At 44.0% G+C, this 24,864-nt stretch overlaps 1 long non-coding RNA gene across 1 annotated transcript; it reads right to left on the reverse strand.

Moving 5' to 3' along the window:
* Positions 1 to 706: 706 nt before the first annotated feature.
* Positions 707 to 24,021, reverse strand: LOC142572466 (uncharacterized). The gene is made up of 3 exons (XR_012826088.1): positions 23,932 to 24,021; positions 4,718 to 4,762; positions 707 to 1,051 (listed from the first exon to the last, which is right to left on the reverse strand). It is a non-coding gene; the product is annotated as an uncharacterized LOC142572466 (long non-coding RNA).
* Positions 24,022 to 24,864: the final 843 nt, after the last annotated feature.

A 24,864-nucleotide genomic window follows, 5' to 3' on the forward strand; every position in this document is an offset into this window, starting at 1 on the left:
GGACTGAACTACTGGCATTGTTTTAATGGAAACTCTTTTCTCGTCATGTACGTGCCGCTTTGCCGTTCGTAACAGGTTCAAAAGCGGGCGGATTGTTCTTTCTGTAGAACCGGGGCTTACAAGAACTGATAGCTAGCGGGTCGACTTTGCATATGTTTGGAAAATAACGCGGAATTAAGACCGGCGCGCAAATAAACAATGCGAGCTGAAAGCACGGTTCGAGCAGCACTGGACATATGCACTTGCAATTTGAATAGAATGAAACGGTTGTCGAACAGCGGGGGGCGAGCTTTCGGATGGCGTCATTTTTGATGAGTGCTTTGAAATGCAGAGAGACACTGTTTTGTTCGAGCTGAAGCTTCTTGCCGGGCCGCGCGCCTGAAATGCTACTCCAGATGACGGCGATGGAAGACGAGTTTAATGTTTCGTCCAAATTAACACATATAATCACACTGCCGGAAAGGGAAGGCGCGGGAAGAAAGGAACGCTCACGCGGGCTAAACGCGGATAAGCAATCGTGATGCACGTGCTGACTTTGAACGACTTCGCCTTGGACGAAGATCAAAAGCCGCCTCATGGGGTCTGACTCGAGAGACACCAAAACTGTCAAAGAACGCGCCACAGCTGAAGACGTCGAGCATGGAGGGCGAGTCACGACTGTGCATTTTCAACAGCAGAGTTTCAACTGCGATTATGTATAGGGCATTGTTCCGTATGTTTTATTAAGCAGCAACACAGAGCTCTAGGGGAGAATTGACACTATGCGGCAACGTCTTCGCGCACCTATAGGGTAGTATGCCGGAAGGCCCTAGTTTGGCGAGCTCCGGGATCTCCGCGAGATCTGGTGGTGGTCTCAGATGAATGAGGCAACGGTATCATGACATAACATTCAACTCTCGGCACGCCTCCAATTTCGTTGGCTTTTCATGATTCATTCTTGGGTTAACATCAATTGGGCGTTACCTCATGGGCGGCCGGAAAGAAATGGAGTTACATGGTCAGACTGTTGGTGTCTTCTTTCATTTGTTTATCGTTCCACCCAGTGTTTTACCTGTTGAAAGAAGGTATAGAAAAAATGTTATCTTTTAACGTATTCGAAAAGAAGGGAAGGGTTGGCGTGAGAATGCGCCACGTCTGCACAGATCGTATTCGACGGTGGATAGACAGATAAAGCCCGAAAGGGGAGACACGCCCGCGGCGCGCCCAAGAGAGGCGTGGCAAGGGGCTTGCTCCGAATGTGCATATATAGATAACGGGAAAGTCACGGTATTGCGATATGGCTATATAGCGTTGATAATTATAACTGGCGCTGGCGTGTAATATTGACCAGTCTTCGGTGTTTTAAACGAGGAAGTGCGTGCGCAGGGTACGGTCGTGTTGACACACGTGACTTTATCTCAACATGTTGTCTGCTGCTTTCATGCGTTCCACACTATCGCCGATCACTGATTGCCGTCAAGCAAACCAAGGCCAGCGAGAAACTCGGGGATTCTGCGTAGCACCCCTGGGGCTGAGTTCGCAAAGCTCTTCGTCTGCAAGTGGTATCGGACATTGGCTTGCCGCATTTGCTAGTAATATGTCAAGAACTCAGATTGGCTGAATTGTTTTTCTTACGAACATATCTAACGCAATATACGGTCCCTGAAGGAATCTCACCGTATACTGCTTGATAATTAAGTCTGATGGAATATGAAGTTTACAATGTGAATGCGAATATTGGAGAAAAACAAATTTCGAATATCGAATGGAATACGGAATATATCTATATTTTTTCATCCCTAAGTGAAGAAAACTATAAAAGTGCCATAGAATCGGTGCCTGAATTCACAAAGCATCTCGTCCGTAAGTGCTCTTTGTCATTGGCTGGCCGCCTTCGTTGCTGATATGTCTCACATCAGGATTTTCTGCAATTTTCTATTACGGCCATATCTAGTGTAAGAGCATTTTGTGGATAGTGGCCTTGCTTACATTTTTTTATTTTATTAGAAGCATGTTTAAATTTTTATACAGTTAATGCTGTTCAGAACAGGATGTCTGGTCAACTGAGCAACGTATAACTAAGAACCAATGAGAATTATAGCTGAGAACCAAGTGCACCATGGCAGTGAGAGCAATGAAACAGAAGAGACAGCACGTCACCCGGTCCACGGTCCACGTAGAACTTTGTATTGTTTAAAGTATAGCTGACTGTAATACTACAACGCTGCACAGATTAATTCGAAGGGATGCAAGCCTGGTAACATCGGACCAATAGAAAACACTTTGCCCAAATTGAGACAACAAATTCGCAGACTCCCTAATAGGTGATGCATCTATATTCAAATGACCTGTACCCGCTTCGACTACCTTTTTCTGCTGAACACGAAGCTGCGGCGGCCCCCTTTTAGCAAGCGCGGATCGCGCAAGCGCTTGTTCTAGAACACCACGCGGTGGAAATTAATCAGGAGCCCTCCACTATGGCGTCCCTCACGATCCTCTATGCAGCTTTGGTACGCTATACCTCCCAGTTTGAATTTTCAATGAGTGGAAATTGCTTTGCAGGAGATAGCTGCTTGTTGTCATCGCTCAGAAAGGGATATGTCGGCTCACCAACCGCGCTCACCAGCTGCAGGATAATTGTAAACGCCATAAGTGCAGTAAAACACATCAACAATTATCTCAAGGAAGCTAAATTGAACGTTGTTTTATTGAGTTGTTTAAAAAGTGGACTGTCTAATTGGGGTAGTCGAATGTCACAGTATATACACATTATATAGCAGAATATACACATTTAGTGCATCTAATAACATATACACTCGATCACTCATAAAACATAAGGACATGCACGGATCGGTTCAATCGAACGCATACAGAATCAAAGTACAAAGAAAATGTGCTAATGAAAAAAAATATTAAGCTGCAAGCAAGCCAATTCTTCAACCACTAATGCTCGTAGAAGTAAGTTAACTTTCCTAATTCGTAAGGTGACTTTTGCTTTTCATAATTTGTGTTATCAGGAGGTAACGAAAAGCTTTCCGTCTTCTTGTATCATCCACACTCGTATGTAAATCAGATTTCCCAGTAAAGCTAAAACATCGCAGCGTCGCGTTGCAGCTTTTAAATGCACAGACATTGGCAACACTTATAGTATCTCACATTGTTAATTGATAAACTTCTGCTTGAGCGCATTAGCTGAATATGATATTTAGATGTTAGCTGTAAATGTTATCGCTTAGGTCTCATTCTCTTACTTCTAAAGTTGATCAAGAAAGTTTATCCATATAAATATATGAGGCATTTTCCCGGACGAGAAAAAAGTCATGTATACTTCATATGGAAAACTAAATTGTAAAGCGAAATCTAATATTCGCGGATAACGAATCGGGATTTGGGTATCACGAACTTACTACTCGACAATTTACACGCTGTAGTATCGGTGTGCATGTCCCAAGCATATGGTTGGTGCTAGTTATACCTAACGTTTTTAATCTCGTGTGTGCAGTGCATTAAGCAAAAGCAAAGCAAGGTACAAAGTCGTTGTGACGGTTTGCTATCCTACACTTTAGGAACTTTAGGAAGGAGAAAGGGCGAAGGAAGAATAAGAATGGCCAACTAGGCAGAGCGCAACGTCCGCAAAGAAACACGCACTGACGTAATCACAGGTATGGACACAAGATCAACATATGCGCCCGAGAGAGTATACAAAATCCAATGCTTGGGACTGATCTTGCCATCCACAATGTGCTCGGATAGCTGCAACGATTGTGATTGTTCGGGAATATTCTACCACCCTTTCTTGATAGGTAACTTTCTACTTTCCTTGTGGAGAACCAAGGTAACGGAAGAATCCTTCTACATATTTCCCAAGATATTCACGTATGTTTCCTGTACTCCTTGGTTATGCGATGACTATATGACTTCTGGTATCAAATGCCTTATCATAATTTATGAAGGCCATGTAGAGAGGTTGATTATACTCCGCAGATTTCTCGATTACCTTAATGATGACATGCATGTGATCCATTATAGAGTATCCGTTCTAGAAGCCAGCCTGTTCGCTTGGTTGAATGAAGTCAAGTAATGCACTGATTCTATTGGAAATTATCTTACTGAATATTCCATACAATACTGAAATCAGTGTAATGGGCCTATAATTCTTCAATTCTTTAACGCCTCCCTTCTTACGGATTAGAATAACGTTGGCATTCTTCCAACTCTCTGGTACACTTCAACTCATGAGGCATTCCGCATAAAGGGCCGCAGCCGTTTCAAACATATCTCCTCCATCTTTGACTAAATCTACTGTTATTCCGTCTTCGCTTGCCGCTTTTCCCCGGGTCATCACTTACAAGGCACTTCTAACTTCATCCTCTTTAGGCCTCATCAGCATCCTATTCATCTGTACTTCGATGAAGGCAGCGTGGCTGCTTTGGTTGTTGTACAGGTCAGGAAATAATTATTCTCGCGCTTTGAAGGTATCCTCAAAACTGCTCATGACATTACCATGCTTTTCTTTCTGTCCGTACATCTTGTCTTGTCCTATGCCAATTTCCCCCTGATTTCATGCTACGGCCATCTTTTCCTCCTTCCTCAATCTTTCCCTCAGTACAATTTCGAATATCCCTTGCTTTCTTCTTGTTAATCAGTTTTGAAGCGAAATCTATCGGCTCTCTGGAGTTATACACTTTCATCCTTTTTCGTATGTTTATTAGGCCATTTGTAACTTGGGAGAGCTTACCTACTGGGTGCCTTGGTGCCTTACCTCCCACTTGAATTGCGGCTTCTGAAATCAGCATAAATACAGTTCCATTCATTACATCGATGCTATCGTCATCTTCCTGTTCTAAAGCTGTATATTTGTTTGCTAGCACCAGCCTGAATTCGTCTGCTTTGAACTTTACTGTGTCTAGCTTGGCCTATTTCTTCTTGACTAATTTTGCTCTTTGTGTCTTAAAATTAAGACAAATCTTAGACCTCACTAACCTATCGTCACTGCGCCTTTACCCTACCTAACACTTCTACGTCCGGCACTATGGTGGGATCGGCAGACAGCATGAACTCTATTCCATTTTTGGTTTCTTAATTTGTGGCTTTTGCAGGTCGACTTACTGTTGCTACGCTTCCTGAAGAAGGTATTCCTTATTCGCAACCAATTTTCTTCCGCGAATTCTACCAACAACTCTTCTCTAGTGTTCCGAGAATCGATGCCATAGTTGCCAATAGCTTGTTCCCGAGCCTCCTTTTCCCCCGCTTTTGCATTGAAGTCTCCATGAATAGAGTATACTGAGTTTGGACCTTTCTCATCGCTAATTCAACATCTTCACAAAACTGTTTTATTTCCTTATCATCGTTACTGGAAGTTAGAGCGTAGGCTTGCACTACCTTTAGTGTATTCCTCCTATTCAGTTTTATCACGACGACTGATATCTTATCAGTAATGCTGTAGAATTCATCAATTTTGCCCACTTTGTCCTTATGGATTAGAGGTCCTATCCTGTATTCTCTCTTATCTAGAGGACCTTCGGAGGTGAGGAGGCGGTCGTTGCTAAACACTTTATAAGCCTCACCAGTTCTAACCTCGCTAAGGCCAATAATATCCCAGATAATGTATGATAATTCCACAAAGAGCCCTGCTAAGCTAGCCTCACTCTTAAGGGTTTGCGTTTTAAACGTTGCTAGGTTCAGTTTCCTGTGGCGGCCTGTTCGAATCCAGAGATTCTTAGCACCCTCTGCCTCGTCGCAGGTCTGACCACCGCTTTCGTAAGGTGCTCCGCAGCCGCTGTGGACTCAGGGCCATGGCCTACTTGCAAGAGTCAATTAGGGAGGTAGTGACCGAATACTACACCAGAAAGACCAGTTGTTCTGGTGACGGAGTGCGTTCGTTGAAGCTTAGTAGGCATTTCTAATTTGGAAGCACCTGGACTAGAATAGCCCCACTGGTTCTCGGCAATTTTTACCCGTGTCAGGCGCCATTCCAAGCCTGAAAATGCAGTGCATTGGAGGAGGATTCGAACTTACGATCTTAAGATTAGAATCCCGGTATTCTAGCACCCCTCCACGCCACCACCTATCAAGAAAGAGGTCAGGCAAGGAGACACAATCTGTCGAATGATATTCACTACGTGCTTAGTAGAAGTATTCAAGCTATTAGACTGGGAAGGCTGGGGAGTGAGAATCAGTGGGGAATATCTCAGAAATATTCGGTTTGCAGGTGACATTGTCCTATTCAGCAACACTGGGAACGAATTAGAACAAATGATTGAGGATATTAACCGAGAAAGTATAACACAAGGCTTGAAGATTACTATGCAGATGACAAAGATAATGTTCAGTAGCCTTCCAAGGGAACAAGAATCGAGGATCGTCAGTCAGCCTCTAGCGTCTGTACAGCAATGCGTTTATCTAGGGCAGTTACTCACAGGGGACACTGATCCCGAGAATGAAGTTTTCAGAAGGATAACAATGGGCTGGAGTGCATACGGCAGGCATTACCAAATCCTGACTGGGAGCTTACCACTGTCATTGGAAGGAAAGTGTACAGTCCTTGCATTCTTCCGGTGCTAACACATGGGGCAGAAACTTGGAGATTAACGAAGAAGCTCGAGAACAACGACCGCGCAGAGAGCGATGGAACAAAAAATGTTAGGCGTAATTTTAAGAAGAAGAAAGAGAGCGGTGTAGATCGAAGAGCAAACGGGAATAGCCGAAATTCTAGATCACACTAAGAAAAAAATGGAGCTGGGCAGGCTATGAAATGCGTAGGGTAGATACCCGGTTGAGCATTAGAGTTACAGAATGGATGCCATGGGAAGGGAAGCGCAGTCGACAACGGCAAAACCTAGATGGAGTGATAAAATTCAGAAACTTGCAGGCGCAAGTTGGAATCAGCTAGCTGTAGACATGGGTAATTGGAGATCGCAAGGAGAGGCCTTCACCCTGCAGTGGACATAAAATTAGGCTGATGACGATCCTACCACCAGATGCATCGCCTTTCAGCCGCTTGGAGCATACATTCCACAATTTTAACGACTACCAGCGCACCATTTAGCTTGTTAACTAATGTGGAGGCCGCACACTACGCAATCTCTCTCCCCAAGAAATTCGTTGTTGCTCTAGATACAATATTTTGATTTTCTCAGTGTTGGGTAGTCAATAAGTTTTGGAAGGCTAGTTCTTATGCCCTTAACACTGATCGACTGTTACTTTAAGACCAGGGCGACGCAATGGTTCTTCAGGATTAGTAAATATACTACTCTGTGCAATGCGGGAAACGTTTATTTCACAGAAGAACCGTGATTATCCAAGGATACACTGTGTCGGCCATTGCTAAAATACAGTGAGCAAATACGGTACTCATTATGCTGTGAGGATTCGCCATTCGCCATGCTGTGAGGATTCGCCAAATACGGTACTCATGTTGTTGAGGATGTTGCCATAAAATTTAGCTCGTGCAGACGTAAAGTGTGTTACAGTAAAAAAAATTATTTCGCGAAATCTATAAAACATTCCTGTGCGAAATTCTCACGCTCTTTCTAGGTGAGAAATTTTAACCTGTGTCCACAATATTTTTTTTCTAATACCTAATTTAGGAAACTTTGTTCCTTCACATTTTTCTGTGAACGATGACATTCTGTAGAGTAAAGCTGTTTCAGCAACCTTACAGAAGAGAATGAAAAACAAGATGAGGAAATGAGAGTAACCAGCCGCACGTACAGTTTATTACCCTGCACTGGGGGATGGGATAAAGGGACGAAAATACAGTGAGAAAGGAAGAGAGACAGATAGAGCACTTGTTGATCGCACACTTAAAGGTGCGCACCAAGTCTATAAATTGTCACAGAGAGCTGACGACTTCCAGTACAAGCGCAACGTCCTCGTTCCTTCTGCACCAGGGACGCGCACGGCCGTAGTTCAAGAATCTTGGCTTCTCGAAATGTTCTTCCGTGCAGTCGGTTTAATGCGGTCCGGAGGAGACGGTGCTGCCCGTCATAACGGGAACAAAATCACAAGACGTGTCAGTACTTTCTACAGTCCCACAGCAGTCGCCCGTAGGTGTTTGAGCCATTCCAATGCGGAAGGAGTAAGCTTTTGTGAATGCCTTCTCTATCCAGAGGCGGCATAACAACCTTGCACTGGAGCGGAGAATTCGGGATGGTAGTGGCAGCTTTAAGGAAAGATCACGCTTATGTAGGCGACATTTTCGAGAACTAGGAGGCCACCAATAAATATGCGCGATAGTCGGAGTCAGAAAATTATGGATCCTTGCAGTGTGAGTTTTCGACGGTAGTATCGGAACCGTGCGAGTTCCTTCATGGGCGGATCAGGAAGCCTCGTCGGCAAAGTCATCACAAGTGATACCGGTAGTTATAGGAGGCACTAAACTATTATGTCTTGTTCTTTCTCTGGAGCTTGATGGTGATCATATCTTATCTCCTGTACCATTTGCTCATGAGTCCTGTGGAGTAAGGCAAACTGCAAACTGAAAGAATGCCTTTCATACATACTGAAAAGCATGTATGACCCATTTGCGAGATAACTATTTTAGGATGTATTGTATAGTAGCGCGCAAGTCAGAAAGCTCTGCCACTGTAGGTGTTGTTAAACGAGAAAATTAACATTTCATTGTGACTGGCGTAGCCAGAATGATAACGGCACCTGTTTAGCTGGTGGACGAGACCAACCCATCAGTTCTGATGTGCAACCGGTCCCCGTATGTCTCATTCAATAACAGCAGCGTTGTTTGCTTTAAAACTGTTCTTGGTCTACCGGGTCTACCTAGTTATCACGGGAATAGTAAGGCGCAGCTGTAGCTAGCTGGTGGAGATTTCACAAGGGGGATGAATGTCTGGTGGAATACAGTCTTAATGAGTGGTGAGATCCTCAGAAAATGTAAATCGATGTCCTTGTGAGGGCCAAACAACGTTACCCGTACTGCGGCGTGCCTCAGAGAGGAGTATTAAGCCCCACATTGTTCAATGTGACCCTCATTGGTCTGGGTGATGTTTCACCAAAGACGGTACACTTAAGGACATATGTAGATGACGTTTCCCTTTGGACTTCTGCTGCTGCTACCCCTACTACCCTTTAAGTGCGTTCTTGACTGCAGCAGGCGACAACGTTGGCATTGTCTGGCAATCAAACTCGAGGCTTGATGGTATCCATCGAAAAGTTCACGTCGATTGCGTTCACACACAAACCTATGACGCTATACCCAGTCTCCATTAACGGACAGACTTTCAAGTATGAAAGAACTCATTGATTTTGGGGTATAATAATCGATAATAGCACTTCGCGGAATCTCCATTGTGCATATCTGAAGAAGATACTATTGATTGCGCATGTTCTGAAATTAATGTGTTGGAAGTTAGGGGGATATCTGTATGCTCGGTGCTATGGGGCGTTATTTCTGGGATTACTATGCTGCAGCCTGCCAGTGTTCATCGTTGCGTGCAAGTCCAATGTTCGCTCAATAGAGAGCTTACAGGGCCAGGCACTGCGCACTTGTCTAGGAGTACACTGAAGCGCTTCAACCTCTGCAACAATCATGCTTGCCAGCGATAATCCAAGAACAACATTCTTCCATGTGTATCGCAGTGTAGAAGAAACAAGTCATTTCTCTACCACGTATGTATCGCATGCACAGGTTGCGCCGTTGTGGCAGCGCGCACGGCGCAATTGGAGCTAAATTAGGCTCTCACTATATGCTTTCAGAGAGGCATCGCTCGACACTAGCTTTGCCGATCCGACCGGGTGTGGCCGTGTTTGAGAGAGCTCACTATGCCATTGTAGGTATAATTTATCAAACTCAAACTACTCTCATCAGGAGAAATGTCTACAAGTATGCAATTTGTTCCAGAAACTTTTCGCTCGTTCCGCTTTTGCGCCCCTAGTTCAACACCTAAAGTCCTAGAATGGGGTTAAGAGGCTCAGGCAGCAATACAAACCCCTGACCTTTTCTTCGGCCATGGTGGAACGTGTCCATTTCCGTTGGTAAAGAAGTGCAGAAGCCCGAGCCATCTGCTACTGCTTTGGGCTTGAGCGGCTGAGGGTAGTCTCTGGCGCCGCCAATATAGGGATCATTCCTTTACGCTAGTGCTCAAAGACCTTTGCAAAACAAATAGGCCCACTACGAATGGGGAGCAAACAGTACTGTAAAATTGGGCCGTAAGACCCCCACTATCTGTAACGTAAGTTAGGTGTGTGAGTTTTTCTAATGCGTAAATAAATGTAACTTCTGCATTTGGTTAAGTCATGTATGTGCCGTAGTTCTCATACACCCTCTGCATCACGCAAAAAACATCACCATGGCGACGTCCCTGATACAGAATACTCAATTTTTTATTTCCTTTTATGATGCCCCATGATAGCAATACATATATATATATATATATATATATATATATATATATATATATATATATATATATATATATATATATATATATATATATATATATATATATATATATATATATATAAATATATATATGTGCCAGAGAAGGAGTCACCAACATCTCGTAAAATTAATATCGATGTAATATTTCCACCTCGAGGCCGCTGAGAAATATTGGAATCAACCGTGAAAGCTGACTAATGGTCACTTTTCACAGTGAGGAATTAATTGCCCTAAATAAGCCAAAACTTTCGCGCAACCACAACTTTCTTGCAACAGATGTTACCTGTGAGCGCGTACACGTGCGCATACAGCAGCCACAGTCAGCTGAAAAGGGTGTCCTCAAGCGCGGATAATTTGTTCGCCGGCAGCACAAATCCTATTTAAGCCAATGTCCAGGGAAGTAAATATATTCGCGCATGAACTCGTTCCAACTTCTGCCGCGCGTTAGCGACAGTGCTGATGCTCCCACCGACGTCCAGCGACGCACGATTTACCCAGCGTTGCACTGTAGACCACAAATCGAGAACAAAGGCGAATATTTCCATTGGCGGCCCTTTACACAGGGGCCGGGATGAAAAGATGCGCCGTGGCACAGCGAACACATATTCGCGCATGTGGCCTATAGAGTTCCGTCGGATGTGCTGCTAACCAACTCTGCTTTCAATATCAGCGTCACATGAGCCAAGCTAATGCCACTATACTGAACTTTGTAAAAAAGAAAAAAAAAGAGAATCGTTTGACTGCAATAAAAGCCACAGAGACCGCATTTCACATGGCGAACCTTCAATAAAGTACCGGAATTTCAGGCATTTCTAAGGTATTGCATTCTCTGCTGTGCCGAAATTAAACGTGCGTGCAGTTCGGTATCCTTATAAAGCACTGCGCATGCTTGACATTTTTTTCCCTTTGCTAGGAGTCATTTTGTACATGCACAATATAAGTTTCTCGCGCAAGGTCAACTTAAAAGAGAAAAAATTAATTTTGCGTAGTACTGGTTCATTCGTGAAGTGAGGAGCATTATTGTGTTTCATGGGAACGACCTACAATATCAATGTCATTAGCTTTGAATATCATACGGAGGGCTGAAATATGAGCTACTGCAAGCGCTGTCATTATCCTTACTTGCGCGTTCTTTCCACTCAACATCGCAAGTCACACGTGGTAGAAGCGCTTCGATCACTATGTAAGTATGCGGGGCCAGAGCACGCAATTGGCGGCAAGCTGTGACTTGCTCCTACGGTCGTGTACTTATAACGTTCACGTTCGCATGCCATGGCCTGTTTCTCAAGTGAAGTTTTCGTTTACCACCCCGATGACGCAACGTTATTAACAAAAGTTTCTTTTTGGTATACGCTAATAGGGAACAACTGATCGTTTCGAGTTCGGCGTTGCTAGCAAGTTAAAGCACCAACGAATGTCGATTTCTAATTTGTACCTATGCACTCATTTCTTTCAAAAATAAAAGGCAGGAATTGTACCAGATGCTAGGTCACCCGATAAAACCTCCTCCCAATTTAAAATGCACTCGTTATATTAACGGCCCGGTCTACCACCTGAGGTGCACCGTAAATAGGGACTGTGGAGTAGCATTGAGGCAGTAATTTTTATAGAAAAGGGTTTGTACGCAGGACGCCTATTTTTTGTCATCTTTGTTTTCCTGTTGTGTAGAATTCCGAGTCTCCCTTCTCTGGTTAACATCCCTGCATTTTCTCTTTCTTTCTTCTATCTCAAATCTTTAAATATTGTAACGGTATGTGCGAAAGGCCGCTGTCTACCATGATTGGTTGAAGGAAACACTCTGCAGAGATCTTAAGGATACATGCATAGATATGGGGACGCTTGAAGATGCTAGCGCGTAATAATGGCCCGAAGATGCTACCCGAGTTCACCGCTGTCATTGGTAGTGCGTACTGTTTAAAATGGGAGAAGAACAGAATTACAGCTTTCGTCTTTCAATAACACCCTCGCGTAGAATTTCGCTACTGCACTCGCTCTGTAGTATCCGTTCTAGGAAAGAGACCAATGTGACTAAGAAACATTGTAGACTAGCGCGCAGATCGTGTTTCGCATGTCCGTAGGCTGCAAGGTTCTTTATATGAAGCTATTAATACTTTGGGGGCAATATGTACAATTGATTATGAAACTGCAATATGTACAATTGAATGTGATCCGAGCATTTATAAATGCTGTGCGAAGATCCCCATTTGATTCCGTTAAGTTAGAGAAAAAAATGTAGACGGCTGAAGTGTATGCAACTCCGGAAACTGAAGGCACAAAACGAAGACGAACGGGTTGATTGATTGATTGATTGATTGATTGATTGATTGATTGATTGATTGATCGATTGATTGATTTTTGGAAATGGTATTGGGATAACAAAAATGCTCCTGTAAGGCGTCCGATTGCTTTTAATCGCTTGGGTTTCTTTACCGTGCACCGATATTTTACGACAAGAGTCTTTCTTTACCCTTGCTTTCGCGTTTTATGTTCATGTAAGTGGAGCTGCCACCAGTGTTAATAAGTACTGATGATTACCAGAATACTGAACATCAAAGCGCCGTAAATGTTGATACACTGCGTCGGGAGAAAGCATCATAATGATTGAGTAGCGCTTAGTTGTCAGAATTAGGGGGTGGGGGGGGAAGCAACATACCGGCGCTAAGGACAAAATATATAGCATTGATTTGATATAATGAATTTTAAAGCATGGCGCGTGCACTGTTCTCTACGTTTCGTATATTGTTTTCGCGTTCCGTGTTATTATTCGTTTTTTTTTTCATTTGTCAGTGTTATCTAGTACAGCCTGTACCAAAGAAGTGAGGTGAGAACAGTAAAAAAAAATTCTAGTACATTGCGTATTTAGCAAACACGATTTAATCCTCCAGCATCACAACCGAATTTCTGGAGTAACGGCAGAAACACGTCTACGAAATTCAACATCCTAATTCCTTTCCCGTTGTCGTGGTTAACCAACGTGCTTAACCCGACACTCAATACGCCCCAGACAGTATAAATTCCAATCCAGAAAATAGCGCCACCGCGGGTGCCTTGTAATCAATTTTGATGCTCCAGCTGTGGCACAATGACGAAGGGTCTCTCCGAGTGTCCGTCATCTTTACTTTGATGCCACAGGTGCATACTGCCACGGCCAGAACATGGCTCGACGGCGAGAGAGCGAGTGACAGGTGAACGTGAGACTTTAGTCTTCATGAGCGGGAAGACAAATGTATGGCAGTGATAAAGAAAAAAGAGACGGAGGAATCGGACAAGACAAAACACGGAGGCCAAGCAGGGGCCGGTGAATCCGGACCCAGCTGCTATCTCCCCCCCCCCAAAAGAAAAAGAAAGGCAATTAGGGGGAAAGGGCACCACACGCACGGCGCCCCGAGTGCCATTTGTTCCTCTGGCGGACAGGGTGGGCACCGAGGAGCATTTGTCACGTACGGCTGGCGACCCGGCCTGAGCGCGCTATCCCATCGTTGACCGAGAACATAAAACTTATCGACGCTCGAGTCCCTCTTTCGCCGACGCAAAACCCATGGGGCAGCAGCAGAGAGGGGGTCGGCACGCGTAGAGCGGTCCGTCATAGCGGAGGCTCGAAGCGGCTAAAAGGCTGGGTCACAAATTTTCGGCTTCCGTGTTGACACGAGGCCACGTAGAAGGAATATCGGGAATGTTGAGTTCACTTGTCGATTTCGCCGTAGTTACTTTTTGTTTTTATTATTATTGTGCAAAGCAGTCCCCTTCCTTATCACCACCTGCGTCGACTGCACATTGCCGCAGGATGGCAGCTCCGGTGTGCTGCCCATTCGCCAACGTAGAAGTTCTAGTGCCGATTTCCCCAAGACGAAGGATCACATATTGACGGCAGAGACTACATCCACATGAGGGAAACAAAAAAGATGTCCACTTTCTGCCGTTTTAGTCACTGGTTCAGAGCCCGAACAAATCAAATGGGAAAACATTTTCAGTCATTTGGGCAAAGCCTATGTTCTTCTTTCTAGCATCCTAATTACTTTACTAGCTCAGTTCATTATTGGTTCATTGAGAAGCGCTGGCATCTCAGCATATTTTATACGCAGAGTCCTCCTGCGGCTACAGTGTCACAGAATAAATGCTTTCCGTTACGAGCGCTTTGGTGCGGCTAAAATGCATTATACGCCTCGCAGCAGCATGTCATACCCCACGAGTCCACCTGCTTTGTTCACTAAGTTCCGGTCGGTACCACGCAAACAGAACGGTAAAGAAAAATTCCATGTCCCAGGCAGCATCAACCCATAATACTGCTTCGAGAGTCAAGGCGCAAATTTTCCTAAAAAATTTTGATGGCCTGAAAAAAGCTTCGGCCCGCACTCACAAAAAAGCTGCGTGAATTCGACCCCGTTTTTTTTTCTTTTTATTAGAAAGAATTGGGAAAAAAAGAAATTAACTAGGTGTAACACTGCACTACAAATATTTGTAGAAGGAAGTTTCTGTGTTATACAGGAAAATAGTGCAAACAGATTACCAATATATTTTATTTGTTTGACTAGAACTACAAGATAAAACGGATCTGCCGCAATTAACATGATATCGAAACAAATTTTCGATAAACACATTGTAAATATTACGAAACACAAACACATAAGCAATTAAAACCTTTCGCTCACCTTTCTTTCCTATTTTAGTCACGTTTCTGCAGAAAATTTCGTTTACATTTTATGCGGCCATTCGTATACTCCCTAACTAACCCACGTGATGCTCTTTCATACTCGCATACTCGCATACTCGCCATCCTAATATGTACGCCGTCTGCTCATGCTTCTTTTTAAATAACTATCCCTGAGGCTAAAACGATCGCAACAAAATGCAACAGACTTTTCAAAGACTGTAAAAAATTTACTTTGAAATATGGGTCATCGCTTACACTTCCTTTTCTCCTCCAGAGAGAGGGAACTCAGACGTGCATCTGGTTCAGTTACATGGATCTGCCTTTAAGTGATGCAACGTGTCAGAGAGATACGAAGATGGGCAAAAACAAAAATTGACTAAGGACTGAAAGCGTTTATGACCATTTGAATACGATAAACAAGACTCGCAGGTTAAAGAAATGGGAATAAATTATCGGGTTTTACGTGCCAAACCACTTTCTGATTATGAGGCACGCCGTATTGGGGGACTCCAAAAATTTGGACCACCTGGGGTTCTTTAACGTGCACCTAAATCTAAGTACACGGGTCTTCTCGCATTTCGCCCCCATCGGAATGCGACCGCCATGGCCGCGATTTGATCCCGCGACCTCGTGCTTAGCAGCCCAATACCACAGCCACTAAGCAACCACGGCGGGTACTCATATGTCACAGGAAACTAAGAGATGCCAGCAACATGAAGTATCTGCATACAAAGAGCAAACAGTTTTTAATTTAAGACAAATAGCTCACGTGTATGCGCTAAACCTAGAGTAATGCAGAGCATTGCGCTCTTTCCCTTCCAGCAGAACAGGAAAGCAAACCGAAATGAAAAAAAAAGAATATAGGTGCATGCATTTAGCAACGTCTGGAGCAAAGTGAACAGTAAAAACAAAAATTGGTACTGTTCAAGTCAGCACGCAGTCATGGTCTGACTACGGCACGTCGTCCTGATCTCTGTTTCCCTTCCTCCTTCCCGCTACCCTTTGACCTCTTTCTTCTACTATCTCTACTATTTCCTGCTTGTTTCCCTGCGGGAAAAAATAAGCATAGACTGTCGAAGGCTCTGGCGATGAATAAGCGAGCGTGCAGCCGTGGCATCTCATCAGGAAAGTAAACTATATGTGTCTGGGCTTTGATTTGGGCGAGTTCGTTCGTAGTTAGTCGAAGAACGCAGCGCAAGGAAGGCAGGGACAAGGGCCTAGTCTTCGATATTGTCTTTGGCCCTGTCTTCCTTGCGCTGCATTCCCCAACTGAATAAATTTGTCTGGGAAGACTGCGTTGATGCATTCCATGAATGTCCACGAGTGAGTGTTGGCGTTCGTCAGTTCAACCTTTCCAAGGAACTACCATTCTTTTTTATGCACATGGTCGTATCTAGTCAGCGCACCCTGCAGGCACGAGAAGCCCACTGCTCCACGTAGCCGGAAAATGGCGGATTGCACTCCTGTGCGCTTGGTTCAATGCTTCTAGCACCGTTCCGCTGCTGTGCAACGATTTTGCACATAGCGTGCGCATCAGGAGCTCTCGATGAAAAATACGGCTGTCTCGGGAAGTAAGGAGCGAGACCTGTTGGAACCACTTTGTTCTTGAAATGCTGCCATGTCTCACGAGGGTTAGTTGGAAACAAGGGAAGTAGAGTGCCTGCCGTACTTATTCGCATCGGAGAAGTGCACTATGCAGAGACGCTTGAGTGAATGGTTAGCTCTGAACCCAACTTCAATTCTCCTGATAAAATGCAAAAAGCAACCTCTGAAAAGATCTGAAAAGGCGAGACCTTTCAACAGGCCTCCACCAAAACTGAAAAAAAAATACGCGTTAAAATACTGGCATAACTTTCCTTTGTTCTTTTGTTTGGTTCAGTGATGGTATTATCATGCAGGTTGTCCCATAAGCTGATGGTACGTGGAAGCCTGGATAAGTTGAACGCTGGCTTTAGTGTATTCACTTCTACTAGCGGCGATTATGGAGGCTTCGATTTGTGCAAGCTGGGATTACTACGGTTAGCGGGGATGTTCTGGTGCTGCGGATGTATTTGTGAAACAATGATAATGTCTACGATGGGTGCTTAACGGAAGAATTGAAATATCATATTGAATTTCGTTATGGTTGAGCTGTAGTACTTGTAATTACCGGACATACACCGAGCATGTTTGTTCTGAATAGATAATATCAGCTAACTACTTGTGATGAAGGCACATACTGCACAGCAGGCGAATAGGAGTTGGAAGAAACAAATGTCTGAGAAATCGACTTGCATACATTAGCCGGTATTATAAGTAAATGACAGTGGAAATATTTCCAATAATGTGGAGGGGTTGGCGCAAACGCTGGTGATTTGACGCTCGATCAGGACAGATATGGCGTGAGAGTAACGTCCAACTACTTATAAAATAAAGTTTAGCCGACAAAAAAGCTGTCGCGCCATTCCACTGCTGTGAAGCTGGATTACCAGCGAAGCTGTTTAGCACACGACATAGAGGTGACACAGAATTACAGGTATGAGCCAGGTGCGTAGCCAGGGGGGGGCGGCATATGGGGCTTCAGCGCCCCCCCCCCGAAATTTTTTCGTGCTTTCCATGCACCGCCGACCAAAGAAACCCCCGGCGCCGGAAATCATTCTCGATTTTGTCTAGAATGTCTTTTTCACGCTCGCAAAGACATTTCACCGCGAACATTGCGAACTCAGGCTGGATTTCGCGGCAACGCCCATGCACCTGGAGTTACATAACGCAAGGATTCGCATTCGAGCACAAAGTTTCAAGGGCGTTTTAATGGCGAGCGGGTTCGTCGCGGCATATCGCGGGGGCCGCGGAATCTATGGAGCGCATGGATGTCAATTCTGAAACTTCATAGTATAAAGTTCTCATAAAGTTTTGATGTGAAAGGTGCATTGACATTTCCAAAGTTGGGCTTTAGATTTTCAATGGCAGAACTTTGTGGGTTTAATGTTGTTTTAAACATTTGACACCAAAGGTTCATTGACTTTTCTAAAATCTTACATCGGAACATGCAACGAGAAAAGCGAAATCAGCCCACTATCAGACAAGTTGACAAAGCACACGGCGTGGTCCGATGAGACGAAACGTTGTGGTGGTTCATTTGTGCCGTCATGTCACATAACATTTTTTTTTTCATCTACGCCAAAGCAAACATGTCAAGACACTAAAGCCAGCCAAGGTAACCACGTTCTTATTTATTTTTTTCTACTTTGACTTTTATTTGCGAGGACACATTGAGCCTCTTCAATTTTTCTTTCTCGCTACCCTACCCGCGGGCTGCCAGAGCCAGCCAGAGCGCATGCGTTTTTCTGGTATTGCCCCGACCACCGCGCGGCGCACTTCGGTGCGCATTCGGTTTACTCTGACCGAGTGGATTTTCGCCTTCCAGAGGTTTGGACGCTTTCTGGCTAGCAGACTAGAAGAAGAAACAATGGTCGCTCGCCGCCATCACTGTGGGGACTCGACGGATTGCACCGCGTTCGCTTGAGCGCAACCTCTCCGGAAAGTCTTGTCTCGCTAGTGTAGGATACCGAGAAATATGCGTATTGGCTCTCGGTGGACCAAGTGTCTCACGTTTTCTTTGATATTCCTAAGGTAACCACATTAGGTGCACAAATTAGGCATTCGATTGTGGCCAACATACTATGCGTTTGTTCATTTCGGTGGCGCCGCCCCTGAAAAGGAAGAAAAAATCACATTGGTGCGGCGCAGCGAATTGTCGCATGGTGAAAGTTCGATTCTGTTATTTCTTATTTCGCGGAAAGTAATGGGCCACGGGACGCTTCGGTTGCCGGATACTCTTATTATATTATTGCGATAGCAATTATATGGACACTCCAGGCGGATTCCTGCCGTTGCCGTCCCCCTCATGTTTCGGATAACGTCCAAGGGTGATAACATCGTGACATCGCGCCGCATGGTGTACGTGCGAGGGAAAGCGTAGGGGGGGGGGTGGAATGGGTGAGCCGACAATGGTGGCTGAGTCTTGTGTGCGCAAAGGAGAAAAGCGGGGAGCAAGCGCGCCGCCTTCCGCCGTGCGCTATACATCGGGGGAAGTGGAACGAGGGTGGGTGGGCCTTAGGATTCTGTGATCTTTGAATCTGTGATTGCGGAACATGCTTATTTGCCTTGTTTGACACGTTATAACAGTGGCCTTTTGCTTAGATACGTAGAATTATTGCAGACTTATACCTATATTTACATATCTTGTTGCGAGGTTTTGTGTATACGTGCAGCGAACTTTGTTTCCAGTGACACTTTTTTGCCCTTTATCAAGCTGTATCTTCGCATTTGTATATTCCACTGTATCTTCGCATTTCTAATGTACGATGGCGAGTCCAATGAAAGTGAGCCAACCCACCCCGCGCAATAATGGTTCGATTCATTATCTGCGAGGCATGTGCGTAGAAGAGAGGGATGTCTCATTTAGAAAAGTGACACGCAGGTGTGAGGATAAAGGTTCTGTAATGCTCTCATACATTCGGTTGAACATGGCTGCGTGACATATTGGAAACTCCAAAAGTTGAACAGCGTGGTGCCGTGAAGGTTATGACTGCTGAAGGTATTTCGTAAAAAGAAATTAGTCGCCGTATGGCTGCCGTGTACGTTGAACATCGCATTTCATTGGCCACTGTGAAGCGTTGGAGCAAACGGCTCAAAGGAGGACGTGAAAGTTGCAAAGACGATCCAAGACGGGACTAAAGCCATCGTGAAATCACCCTTAACAAAATTGCAAAAGTTGATGAGGTGATGAGACAAGAACGAAGGATAAGCATCGATGAACTGGCAGAGCGTGCGAACATCAGCCATGCTTCTGTTCACACCATAATTCATGAACATCTCGATTATCGGCTCTTGTGTGCGCAATGGATACCGAGAATTTTGAACCACCGCCAGAAGAAGGTTCTGCGCTGCCTTGACTCATCTGATCCGGTATCACAATGAGGGCGATGACTTCTTGTCTGCAATTGTGATCGGGGATGAACCATGGTGCCACTACTACGAGCTTGAAATACGACGGCAAAGCTTACAGTGGAAATATTCGAATTCACCACCTCCAAAGAAAGCAAAACCGTCATTTCCGCCGGGAAAGTGTTGTTGACTTTCTTTTTTTTCGATCGTCAGGAGCCATTACTGATAGAATTTGCTAGAGCCGGAGAGGCTATTATTCGTTTCCGATATTGTGAAACGCTGGATCGTCTGCGTGTCGCAACCAAGAGCAAACGACGTGGAAAAGTGGCGAATGGGTCATCTTGTTCCACGACCTGGCTATGGTGTTGGGCTGTTGTGCACGAGGTCGCGGAATCGAATCCCGGCCACGGCGGCCGCATTTCGTTGGGGGCGAAAGGCGATAACACCCGTGTACTTAGATTTAGGTGCACGTTAAAGAACCCCAGGTGGTCGAAATTTCCGGAGTCCTCAACTACGGCGTGCCTCATAATCATAAAGTGGTTTTGGCACGTAACACATCGTAATTAATTTTTAATGGTTTCACGACAATGCCCGTCCCCACTTTGCTGATGTGGTTAATACAAAACTGGCAAAGTTCAAGTGGCAAACGCTGCAACATTCCCCGTACTCTTGAGACCTGTCGCCTTGCGACTTCAACATTTTGGAACGAATGAAAAATAGCTCAACGGAAACAGATTCGTGTCAGACGATGACGTAAAAGAGTCAGTTGCAGATTTTTTGAAGCAGCAACACAAGGAGTTCTATGAGACGGGAATCAGCCGACTCGTTAGTGAATGGGACAAATATCTAAATGCTCATGGAGACTACTTTTAAATAAGGTACCCCGTTTGTCTTATATTCGCATTGGCTCAATTTCATTTGAATCGCCCTCGTATATGTTGCAGAACGTCTTTATATACGTGCTCTCTGTTGGGACAATAATTTCGGTGCAATTACTCACGATACACAACCGGTGACAGCTGCTCCTGCGTAATACATCGGAATAAATGACAGCGTCATAGAGATTTTTCCCTGGCCGTTGCATATGTACAAAAATGAAAACAAGGTTCTTGAATGACAAAGTTTCATTAACATATTTGTCCTCAACCTGTTCATTTCATGGCCTTTACATATTTCATATCAGCCACATGACATGCTTTGCCGGTTTCGAAATGATGTAGTTCTAAAGATCGTGTGATATTTTCTTTACTTAATAAATAGACAAAAAACATGGAAGCATTGATATCAGTTATATTGGGGATAATCTATGGCCCATACGAGTGTATCTTTTTATAAAAAAAATACATATATTACATGTACTGACAGTGCGTAGCGTTCAAGAATTCGTTTGCAGCATTTTTCGCAATGGCAATGCAGGTATTATTCATGTATTTGAACCCTCGACAAATTGTTTAAGACGAAGCTTTAGCTCGGGCCCAACTCCGACGCGGCCTATTGAAATATGTGTAAAACGCAGAAACGCTTTTCTGAGATAACCATTGGATTGCTTTTAATGAAATTTGTTGCATTTGAGAGAGAAAGTTAAATTCTAGTATCCGATGGAAGCGGAATTTCGATTTAGGGCCTGAATGTTGTTTAAAATATTTTGAAAAAATCGAAATTGCGAAAAAATAGAAGCACGACGTTTACAAACTAATAGCTATGCTTCAAGAACAGATGTCGTGGTTCTTCAAACTGCATCTAATATAATAGTCAAAGCGGACAAATTTGGTATACCAATTTGTATCTTTCGTGAATTGGTTACGTGGTGTACAAGGGTTCTGCAAAAGCTGTATTTCGTTAATACTAAATTTTTTGAGATTCATTTGTAACATATCAATTTTGTCCGCTGTAGATGTACCATTAGATGCGATTCACGGAAATTTCATATTATTTTTCATTGTTTAGTTACATAGTTTTAAACGTAAAAACTTCGTTTTCTGAAAATTTGGGAGTTTTGCCAATTTTTAATAAAGAATTGACAACTTAAATGAAAAATTTGCAACCATGAGTCAGTATAATTTAAGTTTTTCTTTTAAATGCAACAAACCTCGTCAAATTTGGTGCAGTTGTTGCCGAGAAAAAATAATTCATCTGCTACATGTATTTGGATAGGAGCACCCGAGCTAAAGCTTCATCTTAAGGAGGAGGCCAAGCTGCAATCTGAGCCCCCCCCCCCCCCCCCCCGAACGAAATTTCTGGCTACGCCACTGGTTTGAGCAAATTATTGTTGTCTTGAGTGACGATCACGGTCATACCGGAGAAAGACACACACACGCGCGCGCACATACTTTTATTTTCATCGGCGCTTTTGATCGGCGGCACACAGACACACACACATTTTCTTGAGCGGTGTGTCTTAGTCGGCAGTCTTAGTAGGACCATGTTCGTACCATTAGCTTCTTTCTATGCAAGAGCTTATGCGTCTCCTTACTTGGATATGCGTTTATTGTCTTGATCGGTGATCATTGTAACGATAGGTACGCACACATTCTCGTATCACCTCTGTTATTAAATGCGTAAGCATTCGTAATCCTACCCAAAGAGAAATTTGTCCGTCACGTAAGACAATGTATGACTCATACCCCCTTAGGCAAGCAAAAAAAATTATCTTCCTGGGAGTCTGCTGGTCTTGAAAATGGTGCCTGTTGATAACTAATCTACTGAAAATGCATATCCAAGTGATGAGACATATACGATTTTGCACAGAATGAAGCGATTTTGCATCAAATTCGGGAGCTGAGTTTTTCCACATGAAGATTTGTTGGCGGACATGAAATATTCGCGGAACCCTAGCCATATACAGCTTCGCTGTAATTTATGTGGCACCTATAGTTTAAGGAAGGAATTTTATAATTGAAAGATATAAGCGCAATGATGATATCACAGCGTTAAATTATCATGTGCTCATCAATATCGTTAATTTCGCGGTACATATAGCAGTTATCAAGGATATTGGCACACGTAATATGCATTGAAGAATTTTTTAGTGTATAAGAAAACAGTACAGCTGGCCAAAGGCTCCGGTGCACAGCGGAAAATACGTATGAAAGAGGAGAAGAGAAATCGATTACAGCAGTCAGTTTCCGGCGATTAGAAAAGTTATAGGATTTCACTGTGGCTAACGAACGACAAGAAACCGTCATCAAACATACGGAATAAAAATTTAGTAAAAGAAAAATACAGCAGCGACACGGCGACTATACGCTGACCCTGATGCTGTGTCACTTTCGGCGAATTGCTAGCAACGAATATCCGTCATACTGGTTTACTTAGGTTGGCAGCAACGCGGCGGTACCTCCCTCTCCTTTCATCTAGCTTTCAGCGTTCTACAGCAGCACAATTGTGACCCAGCCGCCGAAAGACCCCGGCAAGAAAACAGAAGAGGGCCGTGGATGCAAGGGTAAAATGGCATTCACTTTGCTGCGTCATGTTTTCGCTCAGGTCTTCGTAGTATTAAGCGAGGGACTAAGCGCTTTTCGCAGTTTCCATGTCAAGCCGCTAGAAGCTTTGCTCAGCGGTAGGCGAGCCCCTGTGTCACGCACTCGCGTTCATTCCAGCTTTCCCGACTCCCCAGCCGATTCAAGCAACCGAACTGGCGAAAACACAGCATGGAAAGACTTGAATCTCCTCTTGAAATGTCGGATACTTGGCGGATTTCATGTGACATAACGAGAGCTTACAACGAAGGCATCTGTTTCTATCGAGGTTTCTTCTACTCACGCCTCAGGAACAGGCGCACTCGGAAAGCAAGCGTTGCACGTCCCTTATTCTTGTCCATTTCAGAGTTTTTGAACAAGGTCCAAGACGCTGCCTTCGAGTAAACAGCATGCACCAGGCCTCGCCTGTCCGACGACTGTCAATGCCAACTGACACAACTACTAAATACACGAAACACGCAACCTACAAGTAGAGACAATGCAAAGCAAGAACATACCCAATGAACAGCAGCACAGGTGGGCCGAAAAATCAAGCGTAGGACTATAAGTTAGCGCATCAGAAAGGTTCAGAAAGTATATATTCCGGGAGTCACACCGCCCTTGAGCACACCATCTGTGGAGTGGAGATACGCAGTTGCCGCAGCTATGCTTTAACTTGCCCATGCACATGTGTCAGTGTTAAAGCATAAATAAAGTTTAAATAGCTGAAAACACGTCGAAGGAGCTCTAAAGTAGCCATATAGTGACACTGAAGCGAGTAAGGAAGGCTAGTGAAATGTGCTGGCAATCTTGTCTTTCAAATTAAGCATATGCAAGCTGTTTCAGCCAAAGAGAGGTTCACGCTATTAGCTATGTCTTCACTCTTTTCCAATGCATCTTGCACTTTCGCTTCTTGTTCACCTCTCGACGTTGAGCCACCGGTGCCACTTAATGCGTCTACCTCTTCATTGATTTCCCGTCAATAATCCATTCATGTAATTTAATAAGCCTAGGAGGACTAGAGAAACGACCACATTGGTTTACCAAAAATGATAGACTTTTAGAACACTTCTTCAACAGATCCTTCCGCAAGCACTGCGGGACCAAAATACGCGCAGAACAGTTATACTTATTCACTGACTTGGAGAGGAAGAGAAGTATTTTGGAACTGATGCTAGCCTCAAATTTCTACTAGTGGACAAGTTTTGAGTATCTTTCCAAAATCAATTTCATAATTGGTATAAATGTTCTTGAGTTGTTAATCAACATGCAATGACTGAAATTTAGTTTGAGCGCACCTCTAATTCTGTATCGCATAATTTATTATGCTTACCACTGGAACAAATTTTAATTAACAAAGGTTGATATTGTACTTCTTTTCTCCTACACTTAATTATTTGACACAGGTGCCTATGAGACAACCCCTTATTGTTCCATGGTGTCAACGTGTT

The sequence above is a fragment of the Dermacentor variabilis genome, chromosome 1 (genome assembly GCF_050947875.1).
Source record: "Dermacentor variabilis isolate Ectoservices chromosome 1, ASM5094787v1, whole genome shotgun sequence".
In the NCBI taxonomy this organism is placed as follows: domain Eukaryota; kingdom Metazoa; phylum Arthropoda; class Arachnida; order Ixodida; family Ixodidae; genus Dermacentor; species Dermacentor variabilis.